General features: G+C 42.4%; 1 protein-coding gene across 4 annotated transcripts in view; it reads right to left on the bottom strand.

The window, feature by feature from the left end:
• Positions 1-16,623, bottom strand: part of LOC6550362 — a 103,854-nt gene that overhangs the window by 69,788 nt on the left and 17,443 nt on the right. The window lies entirely within an intron of this gene.

The following is a 16,623-nucleotide window of genomic DNA, read 5'->3' as shown; positions in this document are numbered from 1 at the left end:
GCAAATTGGTGTCAATTCTTGCGTCCGCTGTTTGTTATTGCCCCTGGTTGTCATGAATGCTAAAATGACATTGGTGTACCACCATCACGTTCCCAACTAACCGCCCACCACTTCCTTTAACGATGATGGAATCGCCGTCCGTCATGCAAAGTGCCTCGTCCACAAATGTTTATTTCACACGCTTTCATTTAAATTTGCTAATTTCTTACATACTAAATGTAACTGGCGCAGTCATCTAGCCAATTATCCGTTTAGGGCTGTAAATAAAACAGCATTTTTTCGACCCATCCTTCGACAGCCTACGAAAACTGCAAAATCTACAAAATCCTTATCCAGCACCATGAATTAAGAAAAACTTTTGTTCTGAGTGCAAGAAAGTGTCGCATTCCGTTCGGTTTTCTCGTTTTTGAAAGGCAAGCCCCTTTGACCGGTGCGTATAAATATTGAATAACATTTTTTACAACAAATTCCAATATGATGTTTCGCTTGCATTTTTGTGGTGAGTCCAATGTCCAAGGTATTAAATGTACTTTTTCCGCCATGCCACGCAATCCATTCGTTTCTGATGCAAATTGAAAGGCGTGGCAATGAAAGGGCATTAAAGGGCACAATATCGACACCTCGAATATCCTATGAATCGATTTTCAAATCATAAGAAAGCAAATTCCTGAAAACAGTCTTAACTTTTCACTGTCTATCTGTCTTCGAACAGGAATCAAACCAACTTTTATGTGAAAACATTCTCCCTTTCCGCGACTTCAACGACTTCTGCTCTCCCTTGCAAACAACTCAAATTCAAGCGCATAACGTTAATCGACATCCGGAATCTATTTTTCCCCTTTCACCCGCCAGTTTTCATCGTCGCCCACATTCGTCCGTCGCTGACCGAGTTCGAGTCCACCGTCGACATTCAGAGTCGCAGTTTTTCAGCAGAATTCACTTTTGCTGACATCAACTCGAAATGACTTTCCGCGTGAAAATTGTCAGAAAAGTGCGGAAAAAGTGCAGGCGGAAAAAGCGCGATGCGAAAACACAATTTCCCCAAGGTGTAACGAAAAGTAGATATATCGAAAACAATTATTTATTTAAAGCGTGAAAGCTAATTTGCATGAGTTCATGCCCTAAAAGAATACAATTTGTGCTCAAAGTGATCATTATTTTGCTTTAATTTTTTATATTATTAGTTATTTCACATTTGTGTAGCCATTTACTTTGATTTCGAGAATGGGCTGGAGAGCCCATTAAAATAATAAGCTTTTGCTATTTAAAATTCATTTATACATGTAAAGGGCTTATTAACTTATAAAATGGTCGCCATTTAGCTTTTTAAAAAATGAATTGTAATTAAATTTGCTACTAGCAAACTGCGAAGAGCTGAGGCCTTTTATAATGGAATTAATTTATTGCATTCATCGGAGTTTTTAAGCCCCTACATTTGACTTTTTCAGACCTATTCTTTGTGCCGAGCTACATATACATTTGTTCGAGTGGCTCTACATTTCCTGATTAATTACAACGCGTGACTCTCATAATTAGCGGGCTTTATGTTTTATCATGACAGCGCTTCTGCTTCTCCCTGCGAATATCGCTCCTCTTGTTGTTGTTCCTTTAGCTGGCAGTGGGGCTGTGCCACGCCCAGAATTTACGGCGGAACACAACAAAAAATTAGCTTTTTAGAAAGATATGGCGAAGACATCGTAGCTCCCAGCGTTCAGCTCCCAACTCGCAACTCGCACTCGCAGTTGTCGCAGCTGTTTGTCATTTTTCCATTTTTCTACACACACAGTTTGTTTCGACGGTGGCAACTTGGTGACTTGGTTGGCAACTTGGTGACTTGGTGACCCGGCTGGTTGGTTGGCTTGTGGTGGGTGGGCGCTGCTTTAATGCCGGTCATATGACTTCTGCTTTTCGCCGTCACTTTTATGCACATGAGACAATGCTTTATCAACAGCCATCCTCTTTTTGTTTCGGGTGCGGCACGGCGTTTTTTCGAATTTTCATAAATGAAAATTTGTTTCAACAATATTTTAAGTTTTTTTTACAAGAGCGCTGGGACGAAGCCGTAGTATCTTTGCTGTGTGGGGAGGGTGGGAAATTGGGAAACAGACTTGTAAGTGGTTTTCCTGATTAGACCACGGCTGGATAATGTGTGCTGTCTGTGGCATCCATGTGCGGCAACAAAGATTTACGCGCTAACCAACTTTTTTTTTTTTGTTTTTTTTTTTTTTTGAACAAACTTTAAGTTGCAGGTGTGGTGACGCAGTCTTGCTTTGTTCAGCATTGTGGAAATCCAATCGGCAATATTGACAAAACACGGGCCCTCCGCATCCCGCATCCCGAATCGTCACCAAATCGACTCCAAATCGCAGTTCTACCAGAGAGGAAAACACATGGAGGAAACAAAAAAAAAAAGTAGACAAAATTGGCTGTCAAATGGGCCGCTGGGGAGAGTGCCTGCTCGACAGCGCCGGCTAATGGCGCACACTCGTCTCGATTCTTAATTCTAGTTCCCGACATACTCGTACATATGTGTACATATGTGCACGCAGCACTCGAGTTCGAGTGTATCATGTCCTATGTCCTATGTTCTATGTCCTATGTATTATGTCCTCCCCGACAAGGTGCATATTTTGGCTTATTCATGGTTCAATTATCCATGGCGATGTGGCAAGGACGAGCAGCCGGGGCGAGCGTGGGAAGCAATTTATGTCGCTTCGAGCGCATTTATTGTGAGTGTCGAATATAACTTAGAAGTTGTCAACCTTATTGGGTTTTTCCTGGAACGCATACGCATGTGTATATCGTCGGGGGATCTGCTTGGTTTTCACCCGGAACGCGAGCAATCTTTTTGTTATTATTTAAGCTAATTGTCCTTTTGGATTTCCTGCGACACAGTGCTCGTATTTTAATGAGTTTTTTTGGTAAATGCAAAAGGTGTTATGTGTGAAATTTTAAGAACTGGCCTTGTGAGAAACCAAACGAGTGGGTGTTCCGAAAGGCATGATTTAACGCCTCCATGCCAGGCTTTTTTATAAGGACAGCAAGCACACAGATGAGTCTGATGAGCACGTACCTAAAATTATAGAAATTGCGAGGCATACATGAATATTAAAAATGGCATACAATTATTTGTTCTCCTCTGACATTGAATACAGATGAACACACAGCTGTGTTCAGCATAATAGCACTCATCGAAATAAAACGACGCTCATAAAAATACATAAATAATGTTACAGCTCAAAAATCTTGATTCAAGCTCATAAAAACCAGATTGCCACACAATATTTATGTCTTCATGCCTTAAACTTTAAAGGCTCGCCATTGCTCCTCTTACAGCGTGCGAAAAATTCTAAAGAATCCGTCTGATATCCAATGTTTAAAATTGTGATTTCATTTAGAGAACATTTTTTAATTGCATGACCCCAATCCACGGCTCTTCTTCCATCCAAGGTCTCGGTGGTGCACATGTGGCGGGCGGATGGAGCTCTCGAATGGCGTCGAGGATGATGGGTGTGCATATGGATGTGGCGGCTGTGGATGGGCATGCGGCTATGCATTCAAGCTGACGAGGAGGCCTTACTTTTTTTAACCAACCAACCAACCAACCAACCAACCAACCAACCAACCAACCAAGCAACCAACAGTGGCAACAAAAAAATTAAGAATATAATTCAACCCAATGAAAGCTTTTTGAAAACAATCATTCGCTTCATGCGAAGCCCACTCGACTCATCAGTACGGCTGAACCTTAAAGCTGGAGGATGGCCCTTCGTTAAAGGATTTCGAATAAGTGTGAAAAGTACATAAATAATATTGTTTTTAATTATATTTCATTTTTTTTCCCCCGTTTTTTTATAAAGTTCCATCTACTGTGCCCAGCCACCCTTTTCCCCGAACCGCCTGGCTGTCTATGCTGTGTCTCATTATTTGTGATTTCTGGAAATCCCCTTCCGCCGACTCATTGCACTCCACCGCTTGGGCGGGCACCTCCTAACCACCTTCCACCCACCACCCACCACGTACCACCTAAAAAACCCTCTAAGCCCCCAAACCCCTTCGCCATTGCCATTGCCATCGTCATCGCACCGAACATGACACGCATGCTGCCCCCACAGGAGGCGTGTACTTTGTTTGAAGCGAAGCTCGCAGACAAAATTCGCAGGCACACTGAGAGAAAAGTGGCGGGGGCCATCCCCTTTTTCGTAAGTGGTGGTGGTGGGACAAGCATGCCAGGGAAACTCCGGTTTTGCGAGTGAATGAGCGCTGTTTACTTAACAAAACGCAAAAGTGGGCGCACTTCGGCTGACGGAAAACGGAAGTTATTTCCGTTTTGCGACAAGACACAACGTCTTATCTTAATTGCAAAAGAAACACACATATTCCACTTACGCATTCTTTGACATTTATTTGACATCATCAACAGATTAATTCAAGATATTTGATCCCACCGCAAATTGTTGGCTTTGAACTTCGACTGCGAAGTGCCATTTGCGTTTTCAAAAAAAAGGGCAATACAAAGTTCGGTAGCCGAAGGCGTTCGCAAATGCAAGTAGAAACAAGTGAACCTTTTCTTGAAATTTCAGCCATCACGACAATTTACTTAAGAGATGAAGAGCTGCCTAATTAATTGTCATTAGAGCGATGAGAAGTGTATAACGAAAAAGGTTTCAATTAATGTTTTATTAATTAAAAACTGGGGTTGGAAAAATTGTAAACGTTTAGTCGAAATTACTGAACATTCAAATTTTTGTATTTAAGCAAGACTGGAACGTTTAATGTTTTATGGATTAAATTATTATGCAGAAGATCCACATGACGACCAAATTGTTGCCAGTTTATGAAATATATCCTTGTTTTTACACCCGTTTTTCTCAGTTTGCTTACATTTTCAATGGCAGCATTCCAAAATTGTAGAATTCATTTTTTGAGTGCAGATGTTTGTGTGCATTTATGTGTGGGCACCAGCAGCGCTGGAATACATTAACATCTAAAACGTTAGCGTGCCAAGGACCGACTGACAATAATTTTCCAGTCCTGCAAAATACATTTTTCCTCCAGCTTCCTCCAGCTCCATCCAGCCAGCCATCAACACCACCCACTTTTATCGCATCCGACCTCAACGGGGAAAAGTGGTGTTTTGTCTGAGGCCATAAAAAGGGAATTTCAAAACCATAAATTGATAAATTGATAATATAAATTAACCAATTCGATATTAAACTTGAATGCGGTTGTGGGTGTGCGTTTGAGTGTGACGCCAAAAAAAAAGAAAAATGAAAAAAAAAAATAAAAGAAAAAAGAAGAAAGTAGGAATATTACAGTCAATAATCCCTCAGAAATATGACTGTTGAGTTTTCAGCGCTTTTCAGGGCAAGGCGTGGCATTTATATGAATGTACCTTCTTGCTGCATACCACTTCAGGAATTCCAAATACCCTTTGAAAATAAATGGAAGACACAGCCCAGCTGAACAAAGGGGAAAAAATGTGGCAGAGGAAGTGGAAAAATGTTTTCGTTCGGTGGCTCATCCTTGTATCTTATCCTTGAATTTGCTGACCGTATCAACAATAACCATACAGATAATTTGCAAAACCGTATGTACACATCGAAAAGCCAACACAATGTATACCATGCATTGTATGTGTATGTACTTAGTCTTCTAGGAAGCTTCCTAAATGCTGCTAATTAAACAAACTTTGAATTAATCAGCTAATCCTATTTGGTGATTTAGGGAGCTGTCTGTTAATTATTATGGGTCCCCCGCGAACAATAATCGATCCCGATGCCAACATTTAATTCACATATAACTTCCATTTAAATTTGTGACTTTTTACAAGTGTATCTGCATGCCGTATGCCGATGCCAACCAAGCTCCCCTCGTCATCTCTAATCCCACACCATATCCATATTCTGCCATCCAAAAGCTCCTTGGATTCCGTTTTGTATGCGGTGCCAGACGCTTTGATGTTACACGATGTTGTTATGTTATGCTCGTAAAAATACTTTTACGTAATCATTAGTACGGGCGGAGGCTGGCGATGGCGAGGATTCGCCTTGGAACAGTCCAGGGATGGGCTAGTGGGTTTGCATGGTGGTGGACCCAAGACAACCCATGCACACATAATTGCACACCACATACCCATTATGCTCTAATCCGAAAACGGCCATGGAAACTATTTGCAACTTAATGTTGATCAGTTTAGCTTAGCACCGAGTTCTTAGTGGGCAAACATATATGTGCATATGTATGTTTAACATTTTGTGGAGGAATACCGCCTAATTCCTGCCTGCTGTGTGATTTAAAGTTGTGACGGAAAGCCAGCTGAAAAGTGTAATCCGAAATGTGTTACAGACTATTAATACTCGGCGGATATAACAAGTATTGTTGTCGCCTAGTCGGTGGGCATTGTGTATCAAAGTGGTGTTAGCCTCGTTCATTTTTTCCCACAGCACGGAAGTCATAAATAACTCATAATCTTTAAGAGGTTAAAGAAAAGCGCCAAAACCGTTGATTATGGCACTTGGAATTTTGTTTGGTCTGCCCTAGATACATAAACAAACCATCGGTCACGGTCTATTGGCTTTGGTCAACATTTGTTTTTGTTTGTTAGTTCGTCCGTTATATATATTTATAACCGAAATTAGCTGTCAATTATGAAAGTAAGTCGCTGGCGCCCGCAGAGGAATCCCGGGTGAGCGGACATGCACGCAATGACTTCGGTCGGTGTCCATTACGTCCATTTTATTTGACCTATTGCGCTGTGCTGGAGCTTTCTGGTCGTGCCAGCGCTTCTTAAGCCGGTAAATTGCTGTCAATTAGTGGGCGAACGTAATAAATAAGCCGAACCACAACCACCACCTCCTCCTCCTCCTCCTACTCCTCCGCCAGCCAGGACCATGGTTGTCACTCCAAAAGGCAATCAAGGGCAGGCGGGGCAGCCGGGCAGGCGGAGCGGCTCAGGAGGACAGGTGGAGCTAGCTCTTCTAGCACCAGATCTCAGCTACCAGCCCCATCCTGGAGCTTTGGCCCAGAGTGCGTAACTTTTCCACACCTTCTGGTTCATCGCTGCGGCGAAGTTGGGCGACCTTCATTGACATTTTTACATGTCCTGAAGGACACAGACCATCTCTCTGCCCCAGCGAAAGCCCCTTGCGACCTGTGGCAGGAGGAGGATTCATTGTTATGGAAGGGCATGCTGTAATATGTTATTGTTGCCAGCATTTTTATTGGATTTTTACAGGTGAGCATTGCCATTAAGAACGCCCATTCCACAAGCTTTCCCCAAAAACCACATAGGTATGCAATACAGCATGTATGTATGTATGTACACCATACCACATATGGGCGATATATATTATGAAAGGTGGCAATGGCAATTCAATACACACCCTAATAGAAATGCGATAGAACTAGATGGGTTCAGCGTGTAACCTTTTTATACACCTACTTTAACTCACTAATCTGCTCGGGCCCAAAGAAATCGAATAGATGAACTCGGATACGGATTTCGAGTAAGTTATTTCGTTCGCCCACATCTGAGGCACTTTCCCAAAGTCTAGCAGCTCTATCATGATGTAAAACAGCAAGTTGCCATTAAAGCGCTTAGCACGGTCTGTTGATCCAAGTGCTCCTAATTTTAATGAAATGTACTCCAAGCGTATATTTTCACGCATTAAACACATATGAAATGTGTTAAATATGTTAATTTGTTTATTTTATGGGAGCGCAAAAGTACATAAGTAGGCTGAACCGCAGCCATTCCATTGCGGTTTGGCGCAAGAAGCGCCTCTTCAGATACGTTTTGCGTTCCGATTCAATCTTTAACATTTTATCCTGCGCAACTTCGCTGTGCTGAATCAATGCTCCACTGAATCAATTAGGTCTATCGGGTTTCTACCTCTCACTATCGGAATATTGTTCAATTTTGCGGATAGATATCTGGGTGTGATTTTTCACAACAACTTTCTTTTTTGATTCCAGTGACAAAAAACGACCTCCATTCGCTGGCAGGAATATTTTCCATGCATGCGTGTTTCACATTCCTCTCGTGTCGCCAGCCTTTTTTTTATCTATTTTTATTTACCCCAAGCCTTTTTTGTATGGAGACCCAATTCTCGGTTTGTCAGCAGAAAAACAAAATGGGGTGTGGATCTGGATGTGGATGTGGGTGTGGGTCTGTGTGGATTGTGAATGAAAAAGACAGGAGCTGGGAACCCATATTGATTAATCTTGTCATTAACATTTTTGCAAATGTCATTTCAAGTTGATTCGTCCTTGTCTTGGTTCGGATATTGTTTGTTTGTTCCTCTACTTGATTTTCATAGCGAATGGCGAAAACAATTTAAGAATGGGTGTGAGAACATCGAGAAGGCGGCAAAGTGGGGAAAGTAAGCTGACTGGGCTGACTGAATGGCTCATCATCATTGTCATCGGCATCCGACATCTTCGCGGAAACTTTGGATTCTGCCCCATGGAGAAAGGTCTGCGTCGCCATCAGTAGTAGACATACAAATGGGCGCCCGGAATTTCTATAATTTATAGGCTTTCAAAGCCATTTACATTCGCCATTTTACCATTTCACCATTTCACCATTTGGCCGACCATGGACAAAACAGGAAGCCCTACGCGTCTGCCAGCATGACTATGGTATACGGTTTGGTACATAAAGTCAAGTTGTCGCAGTTTGGCATACCATAAAAGCGGGCTAAATAAAATTCTGCCTCCTGCTGATGCTCCGTGCTCCTTGCTGGTTCTCCCCAAACCTAATTTTATTATTTGTCAACTTTTATTACAATAAAATAATGAAACTTCAACAACGCCAGCACACCACCTCTAACCATTATTGGCCATTAACCAATCTCGAATGGCTGCCGGCAATTGAGAGCATTGGTGTATTGTATAAGATTACCAATTAGCATCTTGTCCCAAGCACCAAGAAATAACAATAGATTATGCATGATATTCACTGGGATTGGTGAAAAAACCATTTTATAACCAAAAATCAGCTTCATCGAGTTTCCTGGAGGGATGTCGAAGATTTAATAAGTAAAAAATGGGCTAAAAACCGGAGACAGCTCGGTAAGAGCTTAATAATAAAATACTTAAGCGGTTGCACTTGTCATTTTTTATGGTTTGTTTGCATGTTTCTAATAACCCGTTGACAGCGTTCGCCAACAAAATCTTCGTTGTCAGCGTGATGATGACGCATTTTGGTCTGGCGAAGAACAAAAGTGAGCGGAAACACGCGGTGCAGATGAGGATGGAGATGGAGATGTAGATGAACTCTGGAGAGGATGACGATGACGATGATGAAGATGATGATGATGACTCAAACGCCAAAAGCAGTTAAGGGTCAGGAAAACTTCTACTTGGAGTCAGGGCATGAAAAATTCCTTCTTCTTTGATGTCCATTCATTTCGTTCCTTTGCCAACGACAAAGTTGCTCCACTCGCGTGACCTGCAGTTCGTCATCTTAATCCCCTCCACAAGAGCTGCCATTGGGCAACAGATTTACCTCCACCGAGTCCCTCGTCTCCGTTCTCGTCACTGGTCAAAAAACAATGAAAATTAATGCATTTTGAGCTCAGTGCACAAAGAAATGAAATAATTCTGTATTAGTCGTTGTTGGAACAGCGTGAAAAACGACGGACAGAAACGAATAGAATCCAGATAAAATCAAATGGGAGGGTACTCAATTCTAGGGCTTCCAGAACACGTTCACCTAAAAATCTGAAGATTAGCTTCAATAACAATATTTCGGATTGACCCACGCCAATCGAGTGAAAAGCATCGAGGAGAATCGGGAATCAAACACAGTGTCTTTGTTTTTATTTGCCAGCTTATATACTTCCTGGGGATTAAGATATTGAGCACACATGGCAAGCCCAAAAGACGTTGGCCCATAAAAAAAATGCAAACATGTGTTATAGATGAATGATTCCCGGGGGCAGGGAGCCCAGCAAATGAATTATTTATCCATACGAAAATCTTTCCGTCCATTGGGAACTGCTAATTGTCACACAAAGTAGCTAGGAGAATAGATAAGATGAAAGCACTTCTACTAAAAAAAAAGGGAATAGTAGAACATGTTTGTATCCAAAGAGCAGATCAAATAAATTAGCAGATACATTTGATTCAGAGATTGTCACCATTTATTCGGTGAGCAGGCGAATATTCCGCACATATCCTTCGCAAATCGCTGGCTGCTGACTGCAAATGAAATGTTCGAAACCTTAGTCGAAATCATTTTCGATTTGAAGGTTGTTTGCTTGGCGTTTTAAATATGCATGAGTTCGATGGTGTGCTTATGCATACTCACACACACTTTTTGGCATCCCAAAGATACGCACTCAAACACGCAAGCAAATGCCGCAAGCTCCTTGCGATGGAGTCGGGTCATCAGTTCTTCAGGTCTTCAGGTCGGTCTTCAGTTTTTCAGGATTTCACTTCTTCACACTCGAATAAATAACGAGTAAGACCGCAATACCCAAAGACCCTGACAATGAGACACTTTGCTCCTAGACTCAAACGGATTCGAGAGATTCGAAAGCACTACTTGTTTGGCAGCATATCTCAATCTTGGAGTACTCGTACATGTGCATATGTTGTTTCTAAATGAAACAAATTCCAATGGGAAATGGTATAAGATTTCAGCTTGATGAATTATTCAAATTCTGTCACTAGAACATCTTTAAGATGCATTCTAAGAAGAACTGAACTGCGTGATGAAAATATGTGAAAGAAGATTTAACAAAAATGCAATAATTGTATGCATAAATAAGACGCCCAAAGTCGACTTCAATGCTTTAGTGACTTAAGCTTGATCCGCTCGCCAAACTGACATTTCATTAGACGCCACTTTGTTTGCACGCCGGGTGGCAATTTAATAATGACCTAAAAATTCGCACCAATCTCACCATCAGCAGCACCATCCTCTCAGATCAAATGACAAAGAGCCAAGTACAAACACCGAAGGACAGGGACAGCAAACCCAAACCCAGCCTGAGACCCCCAATCCAACCCAATCACAGCCCCCTTTCTAATCCCCTCCTGCTATAAGTTAGCCCATCCAAGACAAACAGAGGGGGAGCAGTTGGCCAGATGGCTTTTCACCGAGAGCAGCGGCCTATAGTTTTAATTCAATTGATTGAGCTCAAGTTTTTTGGCCAACAGGCAACTGGCAACCCGAAACCCGAAACCGGCTACTGGCGACACCTTAACTCGCCGCCCAATCTCCTCGAGACCCGGCACGTAGAAAACTTGCCCCCACAGTCCCAGAACTCGTTAACGAGATTCCTGTACATGGTCTGCTTGTCACGGTCACATCTGTTTCTGTTTCATTGTCACAGCGACGACGGTCGATATGGATATGGATGCCGATGTCGGGTGTTTAACCTCAACTAACACCTCTGCCACATCCACTTAGGGTCCAAATTGCAGACCTACACTCGGGAAAACAGCCTGCTGTGTAGTGTAAAAGTGGCACTTAACTAATTTACCCGAGTGTGGTTAGGGGACTGAGAAGAGGGCTTTCAATTCAACATTAATAATTTGCCCAAGACGATGGTGGTGATGATGGGTGGTCGGCTGGAATCGTTGCTTATAAAGATGGGATGGTTGTGAAGTCGTGTGCATCGGATGTTCAAGTGTTATTTGAAGTTGGCCAGGCTGATACATGTATGTCTATGGCTACACTGTGCCAAATCCAATGCACCAAGAATGTATCTATAGAATGCGTTTTGCAGTTTGAAGCATCACTTCTTTGTCCGCAGCTGCAGCACTTGATGGCATAGCTTGGCACTTACAAAGATGTCAGCCATGGGGTGGGATCACCACCTCCAGCCCACCTCTTTTCCGCACACTCCATCCAATTATCCTGGATCTCCTCCACAGCGCTCCATTTATCGTCCCATGTGGCCGTGTTTGTCCACCTCCGTCCGAGTGGACACAATTTAAATGCCTCGATGGTCATTGCATTCGGCATACAAAGCACAAGTCGTGCTGTTTGCAAAACTGCCACAAAGGTCTCAAACAGCACTTAGAGCCTATCAATGCCACGGGAGCAGTGGTCTCGTAGCTCGAGTCCACTCGAACTGGCTTACTTTTGAATGAGCACTATGAATTGCAAGCAGGCAAGCGGGAAAGCGGGAAAGCGGGAAAGCAAGACCATTGCACTGTTTGGGCAGAATCTATTTTAATTAGTTTATATATTTGACTTATTCCCACATCTTAACACATCTCCTGCTCGAATAATCCAACACGAGCCCCCAGATTCATTTTCGATCCCCTGTTTCCACTGCACATGCTATTGCAATGCGGTTGAAATGGCAACTATTGAAATGGGAAGTTTGCTAAACCTTAATTAGTGAATTAACCGCATTCACTAATCCCTAATTATGAAGCTAAAGCTGCATGTATGCGTACAATATTGGCAACATATTGTATGTATATTAGGCATTCAATTTAACCACCTTTAAAAGTACCGTCTTGAAATTAGACGCATTCAATTACCGGGAGTTTTAAGCCAGTATTTTAGTCACCCCTATGAGGGTAAAAGCTTTCACAAACCCTCCTCTTTTATGTGAAATTCAGCTTGCTCTGCGTATTTTTTTGCGGTTTCATTTCGCATTCTCGTGCCAGCATTTTGCCTTTAATAATTATTTATGCACATGTCTGCTGCAGGCTCTTCCTCTCATTGCTCAACTCGAACATTGGACCAGCTCCTCCTGGAAAGGGGCAGATGGAGCAGATGGGGCAGACGGGGCACGTGGAGCAGATGAGGCCGGAGAAATGGAAGAAGGCTGGCCCACTGTGTCCGCTCGAGTAGCACTAAATCAAATTGTGTGGCTATCAAACATGCAACTAGCCGTTCCCGGGCAACGACAGCATTTCAGACTACACTTGCACAAAACTTGCCCGCCCTTCTGCGGAATCGAAATGAAATTGTAATGCAATGTAATGTGATTGGACTCGCGCTCAAGGCTGACGAGCATTTGCCAGTCAGGAAAGAAAAAATCTCGATTTACTATCAAAAGGTGATACCTATCAATCAGGTATCCCATAAGCTAGCACAATTTCTTGAGATATATTCTCGATATATTCTGATCCATGTATTCTACACATGTCAATAGAAGTGTTATACCTAGAACCCAACGTAGCCCTAGGTTTTGGGTTTCTGTACAAGGGTTTCCCCATCTATATAACTTGCAACCTTTTAATCCGCATTCCAGAACGCAGTATGGCATAGTATTCGGTTCTATAATACTGGATAGGAGAACGGTTATACCGATAATCTTTGTCCCGTGGCGCATCCGATTATATGTATGTGCGTGTGGTGCGTGCCCCCGGCTTTGCCAACTCACCTCTTCAGTACTTTTACCTCCATTTTCGCCTTTGGGTCTGTATCTGTATCTATATCTGTATATCTGTATATACGGCATATCGGTTAGCCGTGTTAATATTTGCGTTTTACATTGTGTGCTCACTGTGCTCAGACAGCGATAACGACAACGACGGCCAAGTGAGCAGAATGGAGCAGTTGGATGGTTGGGTGGAGTACTGGAGCGGGATATGGATGTGGATATGGATGTGGATGTTGAAGTTGCGTGGCTTTGCTTTGGCGAAGGGGTGTGTGGACGTAGTTGTATACCAACTGCACATATCTGAAGCTCCCAATATAGATTCCGATACAAATGCAACTACAAATAGTCGGTATCTTTGAACAGTTTTCATGTTTTGTTTGGCTTTTAGTGCCGGCTCAGTTGTTCCCTGCGTCGCACACACACACACACAGATGCATTCGCCACACGTCCGCAGCACACAAGCTTAAACATTACCACAAACACGAGTATGTACGCAAAGTTACAGATATACGCCCTATATACCTTGATACCAGTTCAAAAAGGTTCACGTACAAGTAAAGAAATATTATAAGAATTGTATGGAAAGGCGCACAAGTTGTCACTTAACGATTTCCAAACAAACTAATCTAACTATGAACAGAGCTGGTTTTCATTACAAACAATCAATTTTATACGGAGCCAGCTCTCCAGCTAAGTATGCTTTCAAAAAGTAAAAGAATCGCAAGATTTTTACACTTTCCTCAACTTCATTTGATTCAAAGTATCAACATCACTCCCTATAATTATTGCTACAACAAATTCTAGTCTCTTGCGTCAATACAACGTGGCTAAATATTTATTCTCCTACAATACTGTTGCTCATCACAGACCCGATAAGAAAGTGCAATCATTACACACATCAATTCAACGGAAAAAATACCTTCATGTTTGATTGAGCACATGCAAATACACGACTGCAGTTCAAAGCGCCCTTTGTGCCGTAATCAAACTGCAAATACATGGCCTAAAAGCATTGGCAAACAAACTCGGCCACTCCGCCCGCCCCTTTTCCAAGTGATTTTTTATTAATTTATCTGCCGTTGCCAACGCATCCTGTTTGATCGGACATTAATGTCCATTCTGGAAGTCAAAAGGTACGCAAGTATTCCGGCATCTGGGTTTGTTTGTCTTACTAATTTGACTTAAGTGGCTGGATCCTTGTGCTAATTGTTATTCCGATGCATCCTGGGCTTCAATATTTACATTCTCATTTTCGTTGGTATTTTCAATTGCATTTCTGGGTCAAATTCTGCCATTTCTGCTTCCATCAGAGCCCTTCATTTGAAATTGTGCCATGTCTTCGACTTAATAAACGTACATTTCAGCAAAATGAATCGCAGGCAAGGGGAAGTAATTATGTAATTATGAATTGCTCACCTACCTCAAGGTGAAGAATGTTATTTTTGTGGTAGAAAGACAAATTTTCTTGCACAAAAATGGCATGCAAACAGAGGTTGCGGTTTTCCAGTTTCGAGTTTCGAGTTTCTGGTTTCGGGTCAAATTTGCCATAGTCGTTTGGCATTTTTTGGGTTGCAGTCGAGTTGAGCGCAATGCTTCTCCAATCACCGAAAATGCATTGCAAATAACTTTGGCCTAAACTTGAACCGATATGCCTCTCGGACGTGTTACGACCAAGGCAATGGTGATGGGGATAGCAATGGCGATGGCGATGGCGATGGCTCTGGCTCTGGCTCTGGCTATGGGTTGAAATGGCAAGATTTGCCAGCCCAAAGTTGCTTGCGCTGCCATCACAGCACCGAGAACAGCAGAGCACAGATTTCCTTTTTTTCTCATCCAGTTTAAGCAGAAAATTGCACCTAAAAGAGCGTAGAATAGTTTCCAACGCCAGCACCAACACCCACCCACAAACACGCCCATTCTGGCCAGCAGGCCCTCGTCATCTGACCCTGGTTCCACCCTTTATCCACCCAGTGGATGCCCCCAGAACACCAGCCTCATCTGGTCGAGCTTTGGGATAGTTGGATAGTTGGATGACTGGATAGGTGGATAGGTGGATGGGTGGATGGGTGGTTGGGTGGTAGCTGGCTTGGAAACAACGGAAATTACAAATTGTTGTTTGCTTTGCATTTCACTCGCACCAAACGAGCGACGGATGACAACAACAACAGCAGTCGAGCAGTTCGAGCAGAACAGAGCAGGGCAGAACACAAAAAGCAAAAGGGGGGCAGAAAGCTAAAAACAAGAGAGCCAAATGCAAATGAAAATGAAAATGAAAATACATTGGCCAGAGCCAAAGGAAGAAATGTGGAAAGTGCACAGCACCCGCACTACCCCTTAGTAGTGTGAGTAGAGCCCTCCCTGATATTAGTGCACTTCTCTCGATTTATCCGAGTGCTCATGAAGCTATTAATTTCACGAATTCTTAAATACGTGGATTCAAAGTAAAGCTACCTACCACACCACCCACCACCCACAGCCATCCAATTTATGCGACGCAGGCAAGTTTGGGCAAAGGAAATTGTATATCCACGAGCCAAAGGTACCCCACAACTGCATCATAGAGATTCCATGCCAAAGAGCAAAGAACTTTTCCAGATACAAGAAGCATATTCACGTACATATATTTCGTGTAATTCGTAATCCCAAGGAAATTAAACAATTTTCAAATACTATCAAACTGTTTTCTTGTCCAGTTAGATACGAAGTAGAAGCATAATTCCAAAAGGGTTAATTCTTATCCCATTAGTTTACAACAGCAAGTATTTAATCGCATTCATATTTCTATTGGTTTTGATTTCATTTATAAAGCTCTTGAAGTATTTTCGACCACTGGCCAGCTCACATGCAAGTGCTTAACCCCCAAAAACCCCAGTTTTTGCCCCATTTCCCCTGCCCCCCGCCTCTGGCGAAGAAAAGCTGAGATGTCGGAAGTTCAAACAAAAGAGCAGAACAGCAGTCAAAATGCAGGCTATTTACTTTTGGCCATTTTTAGAAAGAGTTTCCCTTAAATACGTAATTAATTAAAATGAGCATTGTTCCCAGCGCCTCCAGGCAGATATTGAATAAATTATATCACTCTTATCACGAAATATGTATGTATAAACTAACATGCTAAAAATATGCATTGCAAATGAACAATGTTTTGTTGGGCAAAAGTGGCGCTTTCAGTTTCTTTTATTTCGATTTCTTTCAATGGCACAGAAATAATGCATTTGAATGCATTGGTGTCGCTTTTGTTAAATCGAATTGCCATACATTATGTAGC

The sequence above is a fragment of the Drosophila erecta genome, unplaced genomic scaffold (genome assembly GCF_003286155.1).
Source record: "Drosophila erecta strain 14021-0224.00,06,07 unplaced genomic scaffold, DereRS2 tig00000126-arrow-pilon, whole genome shotgun sequence".
Classification (NCBI taxonomy): Eukaryota; Metazoa; Arthropoda; class Insecta; order Diptera; family Drosophilidae; genus Drosophila; species Drosophila erecta.
The sequence above is the reverse complement of the archived record's forward strand: the minus strand, read 5'-3'. Positions and strand labels throughout refer to the sequence as shown.